Source organism: Sciurus vulgaris (assembly GCF_902686455.1).
Source record: "Sciurus vulgaris genome assembly, chromosome: 8".
NCBI lineage: Eukaryota > Metazoa > Chordata > Mammalia > Rodentia > Sciuridae > Sciurus > Sciurus vulgaris.
The window spans coordinates 119993106-119999105 of record NC_136468.1 but is presented as its reverse complement, the minus strand read 5'-3'; the positions used below and the strand labels follow the sequence as shown (position 1 = coordinate 119999105).

The window sequence follows — 6000 nt, the reverse complement described above, 5'->3', positions numbered from 1 at the left end:
TCCAGACCCAGTCTTGATCTGGAGTTGAGGTTCAGTCTGCATCTTCTCTCAAAAAGCTGATGCAGCCAGATGGCTGCCAGAGCGCCTTGTATGCCAAGTTAATGAAGTTACCTCCCCCAGGGATAAAAATCATCCCTGAGAGTCTTGTCTTTTCCTTCCACAGGAATGAACAAAACATTGCTTCTCTGGATGATGGCTGCCTGTTCACTGCTCTCCTACAGCCATGCAGGGTTTGAGGACCCTGCTAAGGCTCGAGAAGTGCTGTTTCTATGCCAACAAGTCAGGAATCGTTAAGGACAAGATCAAACAGCTGCAAGAAGACCTAGAAAAACGCCGACGAGCACTGGCTGATAATCCACTATGGACTGGATTCAGTGGACTCCTTCCCTATCTCCTTCCCTTCTTAGGTCCCCTCCTTTGCTTGCTGCTAGTCGTATCTATAGGTCCTTTGATATTCAACAAGATTATGGCTTTCATCAAAGCTCAAATTGAGGCTATACAGGCAAAACCTATTCAGGTTCATTACCATCGACTGGAGATGATGGATTGTGATGGTGCAACATTTGATCAATATTAGATCCTAATAGACCATCACCCCTGTGCGCTGAACTGGTCAGCCAATGACGGGTAAGATTCGTGGGAGCGCATACCAACCTAAGACAGGAAATGAGGGCTAGAGCCTCATTATCCAATGACGGGTAAGGATGCTGCTCTGGCACGGACAATCTAAGACAGGCGCAGATCCCAAGGGACTGTCACTCCATCTCTATAAAATAAAAAAGGGGGACCTGTCCGGAGCTGGCAGGTCACGCACCCTGCCTTGCCTCAAGGTCACGCGTCCTGCCTTGCTTCAAGGTCAAGTGCCCTGCCTTGCCTCATGGTCATGCCCCCTGCCTCGCCTCATGTTGAGCTAAGATGGCGCCTGCCAGATGCTGGTGGGGCGTGCCTCTACCTGTACACACAACTGTCAGACTATACTAGGTGCATCAGACCAGATTGCGTGGTGCTTCATGACTGGACAACTACACTTCTTTATTTGAGTTCTGGCATGCGGACTAGTCTTGCCTTCGCGTGCTTCCCCTGATTGGTTTTTGTACTTTATATTAACTGGGTTTATTCCCCTAATAAATGAGACTTGATCAGGCTTTTGTCTTGTCTCCATTTCCCGTGTCTCTTGTCTCTCCCAATCCCTGCTCCCCGCTCCAGGTTCCCGTTGAAGTCCTGTGGGTCGGGACACCATGTTAAAGAGAAAACACTGAAATGCTATGCCATATTCTTCTTTTATTTCATGTGTACAAATTTAAATTCTTTAAGTCAATCTGTAGTGCTGCAACTACAGAAATGAAAATCTATTTACAACTTGAAGTTTGGTTTACTTGTAATAGTAAACAACATCTCAAACTAACCTTTGGTCATTCAGCTGATTGTTGATGATTAGCTGAAATAGATCTCTTCCTGGAATAGTACCATCAGATTTTTAAAAAGTAGTCAAACAATTTTGGAAGACTTCAGGTTAACAAACAAATTGAACAGATAGTACAGAAAATTCTCAAAAAGTTCTCATTGCCCAATTTCGTTTTTTAAAGAACATTTTAGATTAGTGTAGTATATTTGCTACAATAACAGAACAAATGTTAATCCATAATTATGAATCATGGTCCAGAATTTGCATTAATTTCTGTGTTGCACAGTCCTGTGAGTTTCAAAGAATGCATGTCATTCATCACTGTTACAAAATAGTTTCCCTACCCTACACATTTCCTTTGTTTAATTTATGAATCCCTTTCCTAGAACCCCTGGCAACCAGAGAATTTGGGCTATCTCTGTATATTTACTTTCCAAAATTTCACATAATTGGAATGAGAGTATGGAAGCTTTTTTCATACTGATTTCTTTCACTTAACAGTATACATTTTAGATTTAATTTATATCTTTTTGTGGACTGACTGCTCAATAATTTTTAACAATGGATAACATTCCTATTGAGAGATATACTAAAGTGCATTGGTGAATTCACTTAACACTGTCAAATGCATAAAAAAGATTCTTATGCTTCTTGGAGAATCAATTCCCATACCATTATATAATACCTCTCTCTTTGCCTAATATTCTCCTTGTCCTGAGAACTTCTTTGTCTAGCATTAATGTAGTTATTCCTGCTCATTTTAAATGTGTGTTTTCATACTGGATCTGCCTTTCTTTATTTTAATCTATTCTATTTAAAGTGGGTTTCTTTCAGACAACAACCACCACGTGGATATTAATTTATCCACTGTTCCAGTCTCTCTGAGGACAAGGCCCAGTATACTGCCAAGGTAAGATTTCCCTTTTTTGCCTTAAATAGAAATGGTTTTTGTTCTCATTCTTTTTCAAGCAACTTTAGTCATGAAATCTGTCCACCTACATGACAGATTACCAAACAGTGTATTTGGGGAAGAAGGTCAACACCATCTTCGTTAAACTGATGCTTTATTCCAAATGGTATTCATATAAACTAGGATCAGTTACAAACACTATAATCTTGAGGATTTTCCTTGTGATACTTTTTCCTGGTTCCTAAAGAACTGTTTATGTATCAACCAAACTGGGATTGGGAAATCTTCCATGCAAACCCATGCCTTTTCTGCAAGTGCCCCCTATGCTTTATTTTATGGCCATCACCTGGAGCACTGTTTGCTCTCCAGTTTTCTCATGTCAGCATAGTAAACAAAAGACCTGTGTGGGTTTGGGGCTTCGTTTCTGAAATAACACACTTATTCTTTGTTTTATTTTCCCCACAGTTTTATTAAGTTACAATTGATAAATAAAAATTGCATATATACAGTGGAATATTATTCAGCCATAAAGAAGAATAAAATTATGGCATTTGCAGGTAAATGGATGGATTTGGAGAATATCATGCTAGGTGAAATATGCCAAACCCAAAAATCCAAAGGTCAAATGTTTTCCCTGAGAAGCAGATGACAGTACATAACGGGGGATGCAGGTGAGGCAAGAATGGAGGAAGGATGGATAGAATAGAGGAAAATGAGGGGTGGGGAGGGAGTGAAGGGAAGTGAGGGGTGGGGAGAGGGTGGGGGGAAGGAAAAATAATAGAATGAGACAAACATCATTATTGCATGTACACGTATGATTATGCACATGATGTGACTCTACTTCGTGTACAACCAGAGAAATGAAAGTTGTAGCCCATTTGTGTACAATGAATCAAAATTTTAAAAATTGTGTATGTATTAACATGCTTTTTTAAAAATGGTATTCCTGTACTTATACAAACATGCTTGAGTAGATAGCAGTTGTTCAATTCTACAGTATGAATTGTACATTCACTCTGAAAGCTCTATGACTCTCTGTCACCTTGGTTATGTGATTATGTGTATATTTTCCTCAGTTCTAAGTTGCACTATCTATGCCGAGGTTTTCAGATCTTGTAAGATAGCAACCTTCTTGCTTTCATTTCCATAGTGTTTCACTATGGGGAACTTGAATTGTTGCAGGAGAGGTATGTTAATATTAGGAATTGAATGCTTTCCCTTCAAATGGACTATTTAATTTTTCTCAAAATATTTAATTTAAACATGACTCCTTTGTATTAAATCATATACACTTATGGTTTGCTGCTTGATTTTATTACTTGACTTACATTTTTTATTCTTTTATAAAATGTGTTTCTTTTAACATTTTCCTCACCTAAAAATATATAGTTTCCAATTGCAGTTTGCACCCATCAAGCTCTCCCTAATTTGGTATTCCCTGAGATCAAGATGAAAAAATCTTTTGTAATACAGATTTTATCAGAAAGGTGAGGGTGTTTTGAGGAATTTCACCCTCATGATGTGTCCAACTTTGTTTTTAGTATGTATTCCCTGTCTTCTTTTCCCGAATGGTGTTATTGGAGGTATGTATTTTCCATTTATGTGACACATCATGAGAATGTGTATCACCAATGTGTTAGTGAACTAAACACATATATTTTGTGGGTTGTCCAGAATTCCAGAAATATAAATTATAGGTAATTGTCCAACCCACTTACCTGTCCATAGCTAAGCATAACTAAAAAGAGTGATTTTCCGAGTTTTAAGATGAGTAGTCACTATTTTAGTACACAAAAGTAGACGAATAGGGTGAATTAGTGAATGCTGGTAAACAAAAACGTAGAGATTGACACTAATTTACCTCAGAAACAAGTATATAATGTACTTAGATATGATGAATGCAGATGAATGTATATGTCAGCACCCAGAGTTGTGGCTTTAAAAACACATGTTGAGAGCTGGGGATATAGCTCATTTGGTAGAGTGCTTGCCTTGCTTGCAAGCACAAGGCCCTGGGTTCAATCCCCAGCACCGGGGGAGAAATTAAAAAAGACATGTTGAGGGACTTTCATCTGCGGACCAGCGGAAAGGAGCCAGATCTCTGCGATCTTCCCGGACCACAGCGTCTTTGGGCGGCTGCATCTTAAGCGGGCCTCCGCGTGGGTCCAGCCGGGAGCCCGCGGCGCACAGGGTCCGGCCCTCGCCCTGCAAGACGCTAGTCATCCGCGTGTTCATCATCTCTTCCTCAGGCTTCATGGCGATTAAGAGCAAACAGCAGGATGTGGTTAGATTTCTGGAAGCCAACAAGATAGAATTTCGGAGGTGGATATCACCATGTCAGAAGAACAGAGACAATGGATGTACAAAAACATCCCCCGGAGAAGAAACCTGCACAGGGCAACCCGCTGCCACCTCAAATATTTAACATAGGTCGATACTGTGGAGAATGTGACAGTTTTTTTTGAATCAAAGGAAAGCAACACTGTCTTTTCATTCTTAGGCCTGAAACCACGATTGGCATCAAAGGCAGAGCTTTAAAGAGGCGAAGTGGAAGGAGATGCATTTTGGAGCACCCCTTCATACTCAGCACACACCTGCTTACCTAACGCATCACGGTGACAAAAGCCACATGCATAAGTAATTGCTTGCCCCTGGAAAGGGTGTTTTTGGAAGATGTGGGTATAATGGGGATTACATGATAGCTTTAAACCAAATCAGGACTGTGGTGGATTTTTTTCTTCCCAGTTTGCCTGCAGCTGAAAGTACTATCACCTGAAAGTACTATCTCCTGTTAAGGGTGTGCTTCTTTAATAACAGATTGACAAGTGGGTGGCACCATTAGAGAGAAAATGTTGGGTCTGCCCTAGGATACAGTAGATGCCAGTATTGCATAAACTCTCTTCTCTTTAAGCTGCCTAGATTGCAACCTTGAAATTAATCTGTCAGGCTATTAGAAACTTTGAATCAGAAAGGAAAAAGCAATGCTGATTGACAGTGGGCAGCGAAGAGTTGAACATCACTGTTCCAGTGCTTTGTAATAACACCAGTTGAAAATGTTAGACGTTCTAGACTCCTGTTTGTAATGGAAACTCTTTTTTTATTTAAGTTTTTGATTTGTTCTAATTAGTTATACATGACAGAAAAAGGCATTTATACATTTTGATAGATCATGCATAAATGGAGTGTAATCTCTCATTTTTCTGATTATATATATTATAGGATCACATGGGTCATGCAGTCATACATGTACATGATGTAATAATGTCTGTTGCACTCTACTATCATTTCTCCCCCCATACCCCTTCCCTTCCCTTAACTCCCCTCTATGTAATATAAAGTAACTCTATTCTTCCCTATCTCCCTACCCCAGCTTATTGTGAATTAGCACTCACATATCAGAGAAACCACTCATCCTTTGGTTTTTTGAGTTTGGCTTATTTCATTTAGCATGATATTCTCTAACTTCATCCATTTACCAGCAAATGCCAGAATTTCATTCTTTAAAGCTGAGTAATATTCTATGGCGTATATATATATATATATATATATATATATATATATATATACAAAATGTGATATATATATATATATATATCACATTTTGTAATGGAAACTCTTAACCCTCACAAATCCTCTAAACTCCTACAGATGTTTCCAGAAATTACTGTTGCAATACTGCATGATC

The 6000-nt window shown here is 39.3% G+C and overlaps 1 pseudogene across 1 annotated transcript; it reads left to right on the top strand.

The window, feature by feature from the left end:
- The first annotated feature begins 2980 nt into the window (after positions 1–2980).
- Positions 2981–4881, top strand: LOC306668890 (SH3 domain-binding glutamic acid-rich-like protein 2; annotated as a pseudogene). The gene is made up of 2 exons: positions 2981–2986; positions 4399–4881. The product of its transcript is annotated as an SH3 domain-binding glutamic acid-rich-like protein 2 (transcript).
- The last annotated feature ends 1119 nt before the right edge of the window (positions 4882–6000 follow it).